The sequence below is a fragment of the Rhinoraja longicauda genome, chromosome 29 (genome assembly GCF_053455715.1).
Source record: "Rhinoraja longicauda isolate Sanriku21f chromosome 29, sRhiLon1.1, whole genome shotgun sequence".
Lineage (NCBI taxonomy): Eukaryota > Metazoa > Chordata > Chondrichthyes > Rajiformes > Arhynchobatidae > Rhinoraja > Rhinoraja longicauda.
The window spans coordinates 29,809,823-29,825,861 of NC_135981.1; the positions used below are offsets into that span (position 1 = coordinate 29,809,823).

A 16,039-nucleotide genomic window follows, 5' to 3' on the forward strand; every position below is an offset into this window, starting at 1 on the left:
ATGTTGGCCAGTGTGGGCAAGTTGGGCCGAAGGGCCTGGTTACACACTGTATTACTCTACGACTCTCGGATTCTATGACCCCATTTAAAATAAAACATCATATTCTCCTCGACTCTACCTAGATTGTACCACTCGCCAACACACGAGGGACAATTTAAAGCAGCCAATTAACTTACCAACTCACATGCCTGTGAAATGTAGGAGGAAACCAGAGCACCTAGATAGAGTGGATGTGAAGAGGATGTTTCCACCAGTGGAAGAATCTAGGACCAGAATAAAAGAACGTACCTTTAGAAAGGAGATGAGGAAGAATTTCTTTAGTCCGAGGGTGGTGAATCTGTGGAATTCATTGCCACAGAATGCTGTGGAGGCCACGTCAATGGTTATTTTTATGGCGGAGATTGACAGATTCTTGATTAATATGTGTGTCAGGGGTTATGGGGAGAAGGCAGGAGAACGCGGTTGAGAGGGAAAGATAGATCAGCCATGATTAAATGATGGAGTAGACGATGGGCCGAATGGCCTAATTCTGCTCCTGTAACTTACCCACCCGAAGTAAACTCATGCACTCACAGGGAAAACATGCAAACTCCGTACAGACAGCACCCGAAGTCAGGATTGAACTCAGGTCGCTGGCGCTGTGAGGGAACGGCTCTACAGAAAGGCCAGAGGTGGGAATGTTTGGAAGCAAAGAATGTTTGGAACCATGTTTGGAGTGGTGGCTTTGCAACTCAAATTCCTGTCATATACCACAACTGCTCATGTGTCCAGACTTTTTTGAGCCTGGGAATGATACCAAGTCCGGGATGGATTTTCCTCCTTCAGTTATCCTGCAGATGGTCACAACCCGCTCCATCCCTGCCTCCTGTCGACAGAAGAGGCCATTTGGAAAATCAATGCTATTAATACCAAGGTCATATTTAACATTTTCAATCTTGGCAGTCAGGAAGGGGACTAAATGGACTGCGTTACTGATCTATAAATAATCATATATCTATCACAATTAGCAAAAAAATATGAATAATTAAATTCAACCTTAAATAGCTATTGACATTTTCGAAATTGTACTTGGAAGGTGGTATTAATCTTTAATGTTAATGACACTATCGTTGTTTCTGTTTGTGAATTGGCAGTGCGCACTAATTGCCAACATGACTGTCGCGAATTATAGTGATCTTCTTTTTCAATAAATATTTTTTAATATAGTTTTGAGAAATGCACTGTGTGACTGAGAGTGAAACTGGGCGGCTGAGGAAGTCTGCGATTCGAGCTTCAACAGGAAGCCGGAGACGAACGGCGATGAGCAGAGTCACAGAGAACAAGCCCTGACCCGCAGAGAGACAGGGAAGCGAAGCGGGGAGAGGGGAGAGAGAGAGAGAGAGAGAGAGAGAGAGAGAGAGAGAGAAGGGGCGGAGAGAGAGAGAGAGAGAGAGGTCTGCCTACGTCTGGGCATCCCAAGATCAGTAACCCTGTCAGAGACACCCGGTCTAGGGGTGGACATCTAATTCAAGGGCTCACCGGCCAAAAAACGGCCGCAGCGGGGAGAAAATGCAGGAATTCCAATCACGTCTGGTCGCTGCCGGTGGGCGAGATGTGATCGCTGCCCGCTCTACTGGGCGGTGAAGTTTCACCCACAAACTGCAATCTCAGGTAAATATATGACTTACTTTACAATTGAAGCATTATCACGTGAAATCCGCCTTTATGTTTTTAATGCGGTTTGGGATTTATTGTAGAAGACATTTTAAATGATCAGGATTAATCTTCACACTGTAATACTTGTGTGTGTGTGTGTTGGTGTGTGTGTGTGTGTGTGTGTGTGGTGTGTGTGTGTGTGTGTGTGTGTGTGGTGTGTGTGTGTGTGTGTGTGATGATCATTGCTCGAGGGCGCGGATTGTTTTTGGTTAAAATAAAAAGGTTAAAGTGATCGAGACCTGAGGAAACGTTTCCGGATTGGGATGGGTTGTGGCATCTCCCATTTACACTGTATGAAGTTTAAACTAAAAGCTATTCTCAATGTACTGGGTCTGCAAGGCAGCTCCATCCGACTGCCAAACCAGGTCACCCAGAAATAACTCAGGTAGGTGGGAAAACAATCTCCTGAACTGAAAGTTAAACATTCAGTTCTTTGATAACTGATTAAGAGTATACTGTTTATATAATTGATGTCATTACATAGCATATCATTTTTCTTTGACGGCTGATCAAAAGTATACTGTTTAGAAAATTGAACTCATTATATAACATATCATTTTATGCATCTTAATTCTTGTAATTTATATATTAGTATCCTTTTGTCATTCCGGTATTATTTCGTTACCAAGATACGGTATAATAATTTGTTGATCGTAAAGTCCTCAACGTGAACGCCTTTACACGTCCTGGGCATGTAGCGATATGAGACTGTGATGTCCGATTGGGAGCTCCCTTTAACATAAAGGCCATACTTACCAAACACAACTCGGTAATCGAATATAGACAAAATGCTGGAGTAACAGCGGGACAGGCAGCATCTCTGGATAGAAGGAAAGGGTGACGTTTCAGGTCGAGATCCTTCTTAATCCAAAGGCTAGCCAACGTTAAGTGTGCCATCGTTTGGAAAGAGCAAAATGCATAGATTACAAAGTACTTGAAAATAATAGATCTGCTTATTTTCATTTAAAACTCGATATCGAAATAAACATAATTGAACCCCCTCCCCCCCCCCCCCCCCCACCCTTCCCCTTTTCAAGTGACATCTGATCAGGTACTTTCAGCTATTTTCTTTGTGCATTAGTCTGTACCTGACCCAAGCAAGGAGTTAAATAGATTCATACAGCACTGAAACAGCCCTTCAGCTCAACTTGCACATGCTAATCAAGATGTCCCTTCTACACTAGTCCCACCAGCCCAGCTCCAAACGTTCCTATCCATGTGCCAGGCCAAGTGTCATAGAGTGATACAGTGTGGGAACAGGCCCTTCGGCCCAACGTGTCCCAGCTGCACGAGTCCCACCTGCCTGCGCTTGGTCCATATCCCTCCAAACCTGTTCTATCCATGTACCTGTCTAACTGTTTCTTAAACATTAGGATAGTCCCAGCCTCAACTACCTCCTCTGGCAGCTTGTTCCATACACCCACCACCCTTCGTGTGAAAAAGTTACCCCTCAGATTCTTATTAAATCTTTTCATCTTCATCTTGGCCTTTGAACTCTGGTCCTCAATTCCCATACTCTTGGCAAGAGACTCTGTGCGTCTACCCAATCTATTCCTCTCATAATTTTTCCACCTCTATAAGATCACCCCTCATCACCCAGTCTACTCAACCTCTCCCTGTAGCTCAGACCCTCTAGTCCTGTCCAAGTGTCTTTGAAATGTTGTTCTGCTACCGACCTCATTAGATGTTATGGATTGATTCTATTTGATGAATATTTTCTGTTTATTTTTTCAAAATGGACACAAGTTCATTTTTTTCCAGTTAAATTTGTAAGCATCTAAAAAGAGAAAACTATTAAATATAACATTGGAAATGTGGAAACTCAATTGAGAGCGTTGTTGAAGGAGCCTGTTGGGGCCTGAATGCAATTTTCTTTCAACTAAATTTTCTTTCTATCTCCATTCAAAAGTGAAATTGCACAAAAGGGCAACTATCTCGATATGAGGTGGATAGTGTCCATGGATAGTTCACACAAAAAGACAGAGTGCTGGAGTAACTCAGTGGGTCAGGTAGCATCTCAAGAGATCATCAGATTGAAGAGGGGTCTTGACCTGAAACATCACCCATCCATGTGGATGCTGCCTGTCACGCTGAGTTACTCCAGCGCTCTGTGTCTTTACTAACTGATGTTGTGTCTCAAGGATGTAGGTGGTAGAGCCAAGGACCTGGGTTTATTTATGACCTCAGGTCCTGTCTGTGCGGAGTTTGCATGTTCTTCCCTGTGGCTGCATAGGTATTTTCTGGGTGCTTTGGTTTCTCCCACATCCCAAAGAAGTGCAGTTTGCTAGTTTAATTGGTCTCTCTAAATTGTGCCCTAGTGTGTAGGTGAGTGGTGGAATTTGGAATGAATTGGTGAGAATGTGGGAGAATAAAAATTGGCATCACCATGGGATTAGTATAAATGGTTGGTGTGGGCTTGTTGGCCTGAAGGTTCTGTTTCTGTTCTTCATCTCTCTTTCACTTAAGAACATTTTAGTTCTAGATTTTCAGTTCTGTATTTGCCTTTAAAATCTGTCTTGTACAGAAGGAGGAAGTTACTATCATATTAGATATTTACTAAGTTAAAGCATTACTAGGTGAAGTGCCAAGTCTTAAAGTACATAATCCCTGCTTTATGCTTCTGGTTTAGGACTTTAAGGATAAAATACATTGATCATTGGCAAATGCAATGGAAGCCCACTTCGTTAAGACGAAGAAGTCACATAGTTCTTGGAAAATAAGAATGTGTATGGGTAAAAGACAAGAACAAAGGGAGCACAATCAGCATATACTGTGGATAGCACCACAATTTTAGACCCACCATATTCACCATTGTCCTGGGGTCACCTTAATGCAAGTTTCATTCAAATTGGTCTTATATTTGTTAAGTTATGGACATTTTAAAGTTTAAAAATTACGTATTCAACTTATTGTCGCCCGAATGATGGGAGTGGCGGCCAATGACGGAGGGGGGGGGCCATGATGCACGCGGGGGGTGGGACCCGCCAGAATGACGGGAGTGGCGGCCAATGAGGGGGGGCCCACGAGCTGCCGCTAACTTTAATAGATCCACTCCCCCCCCCCCCATCCGCCGGAAAGACCGGCACCCGTCCCGGTGTGCCCCGTGCCTGACTTTCCTCCTGTGGTGCAGTGCGGCAGCAGAGGGTCTAACAAGATGGCCGTCACCGCCCTTCGACGCGGGTCCACGGCTAGCGCTGGCGGCACGGGGCTGAGGTGAGTGGCTCCTTCTCCCCTTCCCTGTCCCCACGGCCACGGGGGACACTCCCCGGCCGGCAAGGGTCCAATGATCGTCAGTTGGGGGAGGGCCCGCAGGAGAGGTTTCCACCCCGGGGGTTGCCGCGCCCGTAGCAGAGATTTGCACCCAGCAGGTGCACGCCCATCTAATTATATCATAAAAAGAATAAATCAGACATTGGGAAAGGTGCAGAAAAAAAGATTTTATATATTTTTAGCAAAAGCTCAAATTTATTCAATTCCTTTAAACCATCCCCCGCCCCTCCACCTTTTTTAACCTCCCTCTCTTATTTATAGTACACATACACCTAGCCAATTACCCTACAAACCTGTACGTCATTGGAGTGTGGGGGTAAACCGAAGATCTCAGAGAAAACCCACGCAGTCATGGGGAGAACGTACAAACTCCGTACAGACAGCACCCAAGTCGGGATCAAACCTGGGTCTCTGGGCCTACAAGTGCTGTAAGGCAGCAACTCTACCGCTGCGCCACCGTGCCATCCCTAGGGCGACAAGGGTCTCTTGGGCTGTGAGGCAGCAATGCTACCATGTGCGTCCCTATGCTGCCCCCCCATCTCAGTGCTTCACGAGAACTCAATGGAATTCTTGCTAATTTTTTTGTGCAATTGGAGAGTTTTTCTGAGAATTTCACGACTACACAGGAACTTTGTCAGGAGTTTACTCACCGGTCCCGCTGTCTATGAGGAGGGGGATCCTTTGCTCCAGCTTGATGAGGCTTTACACATGTTAGGAAATGCCCCCCTCTCCTCCCAACCACCCCTAGCCCCCCATCACCATCACCACTCTCTTGTATGTGTGGTTCCTCTCCTAACACGCACAATTCCTGCCTCAACAGACAAAATGTTGCAATTATATTTAGACGGTTTATCAATGTGAGAGATTCTGGGAGGGCATTGGGTGCTAGAATGTGTCGATCGAAATAGGTTTGGAAGATATCAATGGAGTGTATAGAAGATGGGGAACATGTACAGGGAGGTGGGAGATATATATGTTGTGTGTGTTGGGTACATGCGTGCATAAGAGCATTAAAGAATAATATTTGCAAGACTGCAGAGGTTGCCATGGCATGATAATTCTTCAGTTGTCGCTCCATTGTATGTGAATTCTCCTTTTGGTCCTGTGTCCTGTTCACCGTCTCTCCTTCTCTCAAGGAAATGTTGGTGTTCTCTCCGTTCTTTCTCCTGCTTTGCCTCTCTTCTCTTTGTGTTGCTATTATCTGGAGCCTGTTCCTTTAAGAGCTGATGTCCTTCTCTAAAGTGATGACTCCCTTAATAAATGCAGGCTGCACCATTCAGGACATGGTTAATGCAACTCGTTCGGTGGAAACCACACCAATATTCATAGTATTCAGAGCAGTTTCATAGTACTTTTGTTAGGCCGCACTTTGCAGATGGCAATTAACCAATAAAACCACACATCTTTGGAATGTGGGAGGAAACCAGAGCACCTGAAGAAAACCTACACAGTCACAGGGAGAACATGCAAACTGCTGACAGCACCCGTAGTCAGGATCAAACCCGGGTCTCTGACAATGCGAGGCAGCGGCTCTACCACTGTGCCACTGTGCTGCTCCCTTATTAACTGTATGAAGAGTGTGGACAGACATCGATTGTTTTCTCCAGGGGCCGGGAGACCTGATAGATATATGTAAATTATGAGAGGCAAAGCTTAGTTTTTAGTGTAGAGATTCAACACAGAAACAGGCCCGTTGGCCTACCAGTGATCCCCGTACACTAGCATTATCCTACACACAATAATAATAATAATAATAATAATAATATATTCATTTATTTGTCCCACACCGGGGAAATTTGCAGTGTTACAGCAGCAAAGTGGATAGCAAGAGACATTCATTATAAATAAAAATAAAGACAAGGATAAATTGTCATCATTTACTGTGTATTCCTTTACTGTTACTGTTGACTGGTCTGTTGGGAGTAGCGCTGGTTGTGCAGTCTCACAGCAGTGGGAAGGAAGGACCTCCGATATATCTCCTTCACACACTTGGGGTGAAGGAGTCTGTCACGGAAGGAGCTACTCTGTGCAGTGACAGTGTCCTGCATAGGTACAATTTGCAATTTTCAATGGCCAATTAACCTACAAACGTGCACGTCTTTGGAGAATGGGAGGAAACCGGAGCACCCGGAGAAAACCCACGCAGGTCATGGGGAGAACGTACGAACTCCGCACAGACAGTACCAGTAGTTAGGATCAAACCCGGGTCTCTGGCGACGTGAGACAACGACTCTACTGCTGCGCCACCATGCTGCCCACGGCCCATACAGATGGGGTAGACAGTCAGAACCTTTTTTCCTCGATGGTAACATCAAATACTGGAGTCATAGTTTTAAGGTGAGAGGGGAAAAGTTTAATGGAGATGTGTGGGGCAACCTTTTTACACAAAGTGTTGTGAGTCTGGAACATGCTGCCTGGGTTGGTGGTTGAGGCAGTTACTATAGAGTCAGTTAAGAATTTTTCGGATAGGCATATGGAAATGCAGGCAAGGCAGGGACAAGGGTTACACGCAGGTAGATAATAGATGGTCTTGGTATCATCTTCGGTACAGACATTGGGCCGAAGGACCTGTTATTGTGCAGCTCTATGTTCTAATTTAGTTGTTTACATTTAATTGAGACACAGCATGTAAACTGGCTCACTGGCTCACTGAGACCATGCCAACTATCAATAACCCGTTCACACTAGTTCTATGTTATCCCACTTTCTCATCACCTCCTACACACTAGGGTCAATTTATAGAAGCCAGTTAACTTGCAAACCCGCACGTCTTTGGGATGTGGGTGGAAACTGGCGGGGGAGGTCCACACGGTCACAGGTAGAACGTACAAACATTGTGGACCAATGGGGTTGTTCCTGTGCTATACCTTCCTATGTTCTGTGTCCTATGGTGGTCGGAGTAGACTCGGTGGATTAAAGGGCCTGTTTCCTTTCTGTATCACTTAATGACTATAACTTTTAATGTGATTTTTATTTTCTAAGTATTCTAAAAGCACAACTTGATGCAACTGGGCTCTACCCAGTGAGAAAGGGTCATCTACAGGTAACGGTCATCTATTCCCATTAAATCCACACAATTCCTGAAGATGTGGTGTTGAGCCCCTTTTTTCAGATTTTTAAGAAAATATTCATTTTGTTTCATTTTGTCACAACAAGCACGATTGATGGTCTCATGAACAAAACCAGCTTGAGTATTTCTCTGCCCAGAGGATTGTGAGTCATTGGAACTTTCCCCCAAAGTTTGTTCAAAACTAGTCAATGGAGTTTAGGAATTGATGGAGAAAGACACAAAAAGCTGGAGTAACTTAGCGGGACAGGCAACATCGCTGGAGAGAAGGAATGGGTGACTTTTCTGGTCGAGACCCTTCGTTGAAGAAGGGTCTCAACCCAAAATGTCACCCATTCCTTCTCTCCAGAGATGTTGCCTGACCAGCTGAGTTACTCCAGCTTTTTATGTCTATCTTCGGTTTAAACCAGCATTTGCAGTTCCTTCGAACACATTAGGAATTGATGGATATGGGGCTGTGGTTGGAAAATATTGTTAAGGTAGAAGATGTCATGGTACTATTGAATGGTGGCACCAACCCCAGGGGTTGTAAGGCTCACTCCCCGTCCTGTTTCTTTTGTTTTTATATCATAGAACATAGAATGGTACAGCACAGGAATACGATCTTCGGCCTACATTATCTGTGCCGAATATGAAATCAAGACCAACACATCTGCCTGCACATAATCCATATCCCTCCATTCCCTGCATATCAACGTGTCGATCCAAAAGTTTCTTAAACGCCACTATTGTGCTCCACCACCACCATTCGCATCGCATTCCAGGCACAAGTGATCTTCTATATAAGAAACTTTGACCTGTACATCTCCTTTAAACATTGCCCCTCTCATCTTAGAGCTATGCTGAAGCTCATGCTAAAATCATAGTAACGGTCATGAATTGTGCTTGGCCATCATGAACCGAATGGTCATGATGTTCGTGATATTGAAACATTATCATGAACGTTTCAATAATATTTGTTTAAATTTTTCAATAAACTTTTCAATAGTCATCCCATGCAGCCCTGGAGGCCTGGGTTCGATCCCGACTACGGGTGTTGTCTGTGTGGAGTTTGTATGTTCTCCCCTTGACCTGCTTGGGTTTTCTCTGAGATTTTCGGTTTCCTCCCACACTCCAAAGACTCCAAAGACATACAGATTTGTAGGTTAATTGGCTTGGTAAATGTAAAAATTGTCCGCAGTGGGTGTAGGATAGTGTTAATGTGCGGGAATTGCTGGTTGGTGCGGACCTGGTGTGCCAAAAGGGCCTGTTTCCATGCTGTATCTCTAAACTAAACTAAACTAAACTAAACTAAACTAAACTAAACTAAACTAAACTAGCATTGGGGGTCAGATTTTGAACGGTTTTGTGACCAGTGGGAGATACAATGATGACCAATGGGCAGTGGGAGAGGGTGGAAGGTGAAGGGGAAAGTTGGTGGCTATCAGTGAGCGAGCTCACCTCCCACACCCTTGGATAGTGTCCGAAAACTCTTTGATCGACTTGGAAAACGACATATCAAAGCACAGAATCAAAGGGGTGACCGCTGAAGGTGACCAGTGGGGTGTTTGTGATGGTCTTGAGTTGTGGTGTTGGCGTAGGTTGCCGCGGGAGGCTCTACAGTAGCCGGATGAGCGAGTCACTTTGTACGTAGCCTATGGCAGCTGTGGAGAGTGATGGTGGAAGGAGCCGACTGCATCATGCTGGTCCATCTCCATCGATCCAATGCAACGGGACACTGGGCCTTACAATGAGAAATACAAGAATTGCAAATCTTGTTTAGTTTAGTTCAGTTTAGAGATACAGCATGGGAACAGGCCCTTCAGCGCACGCAGTCCGCACCAACCAGAGATCCTCGTACATTAACACTACCCTACACACACTATGGACGATTTTACATTTTTAATACATTTATACCAAGCAAATTAACCTACAAACCAGTACATTTTTGGAGTGTGGGATGAAACTGAAGATCTCAGAGAAAACCCACGCAGGTCACAGGGAGAACGTACAAACTCGGTAACAGACAGCACCCGTTGTCAGGATCGAATCCGGGTCTTTGGCACCAAGCAGTAGCTCTGCCGCTACGCCACCGTGCCACCCATTTGTTAGACCAAGGTTGGATATTTCAGTAACTTTAAAATCGCAAGATGGAGCTGGCACGCGGCGACTCTCAATGTGTTATTCCAGTAGATGTTGCATGAAAGAATGATGTGGTTTGATGGATGCAGAGCAAGCAATCCACTACATCTCTGACACATGACAATGAAGCAACCATTGAATCATTGACCACCGTTTGGTGCTGGAATGGTTTTCTAGTACGAAGGTATCCAAGCCCAACTAAAGTACAGGTTCTTTCCCAAAATAGAAGCAGTTGAGACTTCTCTAAAATTTACAACAATTGAACGTTTGTGGTAAACTCACAGTTTCACCATTGTTGTTGATGCAGATATTTGCTATTTTAGTCTTAATTCGGGGAATTTTGCTTCTGACAGAAACCTGATGGCCTTTCCTTAAGGTTTCATTTCTCATTTGGTATAGTTTATACATATTGCTGTTTAGTATCCTTTCAGCTTGTAACCCCATGTATATCCTTCATTGCCAAAATGTTCATCATACAAGTGCATACATCTGCAAGGTGGCTTGTGAATAACATCTTAAACACAGATATCTACAGAAAATCTTCTTTAATGGCTCTCATGAAGTCATAGTCATTCAGCACAGAAAAAGGACCTTCAGGACAATGTCTATGCCGACCAAGATGCCCATCTACACTAGTCCCGTGTCTGGCCCATATCCTTCTAAACCTTTTCAATCCATGTATGATACGATATGATAAAATATAACTTTATTTATCCTAGGAGGGAAATTGATACCTGTCCAAATAGAGTCACAGAGTCATAGAGTGATACAGTGTGGAAACAGGCCCTTTGGCCCAACTCGCCCACACTGGCCAACAGTCCCAACTACACTAGTCCCACTTGCCTGCGCTTGGTCCATTTCCCTCCAAACTTGTCCTATCCATGTACCTGTCTAACTGTTTCTTAAATGATGGGGAAGTCCCAGCCACAACCACCTCCTCTGGCAGCTTGTTCCATACACCCACCACTCCTTGTGTGAAGACGTTATCCCTCGGATTCCTGTTAAATCTTTTCCCCTTCACCTTGAACCTATGTCCTCTGGTCCTCGATTCCCCTACTCTGGGCAAAAGACTGTGCATCTACCCGATCTATTCCTCTCATGATTTTGTATACCTCTATAAGATCTCCTCTCATCCTCTTGCGCTCCTTGGAATAGAGACCCAGCCGACTTAACCTCTCCCTATAGCTCACACCCTCTAGTCCCGGCAACATCCTCATAAATCTTTTCTGAACCCTTTCAAGCTTGACAATTACTTTCCTATAACATGGTGCCCAGAACGGAACACAATATTCTAAATGCGGTCTCACCAACGTCTTATAGAACTGCAACATGACCTCACACAACCTCTATACTCAATACTCTGACTGATGAAGGCCAAAGTGCCAAAAGCCTTTTCGACCACCTTATCTACCTGTGACTCGAACTTCAAGGAACCATGCACCTATTCTCCTAGATCCCTCTGCTCTACAACACTACCCAGAGGCCTACCATTTATTATGTAGGTCCTGCCCTTGTTCGACGTCCCAAAATGCAACACCTCACACTTCTCTGTATTAAATTCCATCATGCATTCCTCCGCCCACTTGGTCCATCAATCCAGATCCTGCTGCAATCTTTCACAACCATCTTCACTATCTGCAAAACCACTGACTTTTGTATCATCAGCAAACTTGCTAATCTTGTCCTGTATGTTCTCATCCAAATCATTGATGTAGATGACAAACAATAACGGGCCCAACACTGAACCCTGAGGCACACCACTGGTCACAGGCCTCCAGTCCGAGAAGCAACCTTCTACCATCACCCTCTGCTTCCTTCCATGGAGCCAATTTGCTGTCCATTCAACTATCTCTCTTTGTATCACATGCGATCTAACCTTCCAGAGCAGCCTACCATGCGGAATGTATTTTAAATGCTCTGATTGCACCTGCCTCAACTATTTCCTCTGGAAGCTTGTTCTATATACCCACCACCCTACCCTCTGTGTGAAAACTTGCCTCTCAGGCTCCTCGTAAATCTTTACCCTCTCACCTTAAACATGTATCCTCTGGTTCTTGATTCTCCTACTCTGGGTTAAAGACTGCATTCCTAATGCTATGGGGTCAAGGATGATTAGCTTCCAATGGAGTGTGATTTCCACAGTAACCCATGTTGGATCTGTAGACCCTGCCCCAAGTGGGCAGGAGGATATTGATGAGGTGGGCAGATGGGTAATATGAGAGGTGGCATATTTTCACATGCCTCCTTGCAGGTACAGGCACCTGTATGTTGAACACCTTGGCCAGGTTGTATCCCGCCTCCACTGTGTACACTGGGTTTCTGTGTGCCCCTGATCAAGGAAGTCAAGGTTCTAGATATCAGTTTCACACAAAGGATGGTGGGTGTACGGAATGAGCTGCCGGAGGAGGTAGTTGAAGCAGGGAATGTTAAAGAAGCAATTAGACAGGTACATGGATAGGACAGGTTTAGAGGGATATGGGCCAAACGCAGGCAAGGAATAGTGTAGCTGGGTTGGTGTGGGCAAGTTGAGCTAAAGGGCCTGTATCCACACTTTTTGTCTCTATGATTCTGTGAGGTCATGAATGCACAAGTCTCTGTCGAAGATTGTGGAGAAATGGACCCAACATCATCCTGATGGCTAACTTAGTGTGTGGCTGCATCAAACATTGCGTAGAATTGTAGTACATAAACACCAAGTGTCAACTCATGCTGAGGTTGTACTGCCCCTGGTGTGGGGAAGGATGGGTGAAACCCACAGGAGTTTGTTGCCTCCTACTTTAGCAGTTTGGCCACTGGCACCCCTAACACTCACTGCCTTGCCCTAATGGAAGAGCTGTCTTTATTTTCTGTTGTTCCAGATCTGGATCGGTTTGTGACTGTTGGAAATAATGAAAAATTAACAGAAAATCTGTTATGCACTAAAAACAAATACTACTGTTTTAAATAAGCTTGGTTGGTATTGCTGGGAAAATTCAGTAGACTTGTTTTTGGATTGAATTTGTTTCTGTATTTAGGTATCATTTCTGGTTTCTATTCTCTATCAACAGTTTTGTATTTGCACAAAATATGCACAGACTCTTTTACTCTAAATCTAGATAGATATTATTTCTTTCATAGCGTCTCATTACCAATTCTTTAAAAAAAAGAATTGGGACCATGAGAAGTGAATTCGCCTGTAGTTTCTGCTTTCTCCTTCCACCTTTCATAAATGATTGAATTATATTTCCTCTATTCCAATCTGTGAAATCTATTGAATTTTGGGAGTTAATGCAACGATGACCATCTATGACACCCACAGGCTCCACTCCCAAGCCTTGGGATACAAGTCATCAGGTCTTGGCGATTTATCTACTTTCAATCTGATTAGTTTCTCCAATATTATTTTTAAGAAGGCTGATTTCTTTCCGTCCCTCCTGGACTCTGGGGTTGTGACCCTTGAATTCTCCATCTCAGTGAGCTGTGAATACTTGCCGATTGGTATTTTCAAGTCCTGAGATTGATACTGTATTATGTAAAGGGAATCAAAGGAAATAAGAATGGGATGGGGGTGGGGGTGGAGAGTGGTCACAAGCCTGAGGTCAGCAATGGTATTTTAGTTTAGTTTAGTTTAGAGATACAGCACAGAAACAGGCCATTCGGCCCACCAAGTCCATGCTGGCCAGCGATCACCCTGACAAAAAAAACACTTTCCAATATGTGTTACCCTCTCAGGAGCGATATCTGGAAACCCCTTTACCTGCAAGGGGTACTGGAAACAATGAAAAACTGGTTAAACCTTGGGTCAATAAATGTTTTGAAACTAAGGTTGTTGGGGTTGAGTTAGGTAATGTTGTACAAGGTGTTGGTGGGACTGCACATGGAGTATTGTATTCACCCTGCTGCAGGAAAGATGCCATGAAGCTGGAAAGAGTACAAAGGGAGATGTTGCCGGGACTCAAGGGCCTGAACTATAGGGATGGGTCGGGCAGGCTAGGACTTTATTCCTTGGAATCTGAAACCTGAGGGGTAATCTTATAGAGGTGTATAAAATCATGAGAGGAACAGATTGAACAAATTCACAAGATACACAAATTATTTTTCCAAGGGTAGGGGAATCAAGAACTAGAGGGCATGGAGGGTGAACGAGGAAAGATTTAGTAGGAACCACAGGAGCTACTTTTCCCACACAGAGGGTGATGGGTATATGGAACAAATAGCCAGAGGAAGTAATTGAGGTAGGTACTATAACAACATTTAAAAGGCACAGACAAATAAATGGATAGGAGAGGTTTGAAGGGATTTAGGCCAAACGCATGCAAATAGGACTAGTTAAGTTGGGGAATCTTGTTTGGCATGGTTGATTTGGATCAAAGGGTCTATTCCTATGTTGTATGTCTTTATGACTCTGTGACTCTTAGGCATTATGGAACTAAAGTGCGGATGTCAAAGTAAGATAAGATCATTCATAGTCTAACTAAACCATGGCACAGGTTTGGAAGACTGTCTGGCCTCCTCTTGTTTTTGTATTCCAGACTTTCATGATAATGTAAGCTAAGTGCTTGCACTAAATCTGCATCGCGCAATGACATTTGCCCTGTGGTGCTCCAGTCTAATGCAAATACCTACCAAGTAGTTTGTGCATAAATATTGCATGACATTGATTTGCATGAAGATGATATAAAGCACCATTTATCTTTGGCAAAAAGGAATAGTTTTTGCTGTGTGCTAACTTTAGCAGAAACTGGATATAATTCCAAGTGACCATTGTTGCTCACAGGGGAGAAAGTGCAAACTCCACTCAGACAGCCACTGAGGTCAGGATCCAACCAGATTAATGGAGCTATGGGGTTCACGTTTACTACATATGCAACTGTGAACCCCACAGCCTTACCCCAACCACTATCCTTGCTGCTCCAGGTGCAATTCCTTCTTAATTAAGATTATCCTTCCACTTTGAGTGTTTCTATGCTCTGCTCACCAGTTTCCATTACTTTGTTTGCTGTTAACAAACTGTGAATGGGTTTAGGTTAGGCTTTTGAAAATCATGTGTACAGAGGTGTAGTGAAATGCTTTGTTTTACATTCTGTCCAATGGCGCAGTGGTAGAACTACTCCCTGACAGCGCCAGAGACCCGGGATTGATCCTGACTGTGGGTGCTTGCTGTTCAGAGTTTGTACCTTCTCCACTTGACCTGCGTGGGTTTTCTCCGGGATCTCTGTTTTCCTCCACCACTTCAAAAATGTACAGGTTTATAGGTTCATTTGCTTGATATAACTGTAAATTGTCCCAAGTGTATAGTATACTGTTAATGTGCGAGGATCGCTGGTCGGCATGGACTTGGTGGGCTGAAGAACCTGTTTACGCACTGTATCTCTAAACTAAACTAAACTAAACTAAACCCAACCCAATCTAAAACTAAATTAAACTAATCAGATATATTGTACAAAGATGCAATCAATTCAAACTCAAATATAATAGAGAGAGCAAAGGGGAAAATTCAGAGGGCAGAATATAGTTCTCAGCAATGTAGTGCACCAGTTTCAGAGACAGAGTCCAATGTAGGCAGTGGGGTAGAGATTAATCAGACTGTACCCTACCTTATGGACGCAGTAGTTCAGAAACCTGACAGGGAAGTAGGTGTTCCAGATTCTGGTGGTGCGGGCTTTCAAGCTTCTGCATCTTCTGTTCATTGGGAGCGGGATGAAGAGGCAATGACCAGGGTCGAATAAGTCTGTGATTATGTTGGCTGCTTTTCCAAGGCAGTGTGTAGTGTAGGTGCGGTTATTGGTGGGGAGTCTGATCTGTGTGATGGACAACCAAGGGTTGGTTTGGGAATCTTGAACATGGTTTCAAAATGCATTTCACTAAATCTTTTGTTTCCCACAATATTCTAATTATGGCGTAGAA

General features: G+C 44.1%; 1 protein-coding gene across 3 annotated transcripts in view; it reads left to right on the forward strand.

The window, feature by feature from the left end:
* The first annotated feature begins 1,439 nt into the window (after positions 1-1,439).
* LOC144607513 (rho GTPase-activating protein 27-like) overlaps positions 1,440-16,039 on the forward strand; it is a 235,782-nt gene continuing 221,182 nt past the window's right edge. For all 3 annotated transcript variants that reach the window (XM_078424405.1, XM_078424406.1, XM_078424408.1), the window contains exon 1: positions 1,440-1,650. The gene's annotated coding sequence lies outside the window, so the exon portion shown is untranslated. The remainder of the gene's footprint in view (positions 1,651-16,039) is intronic.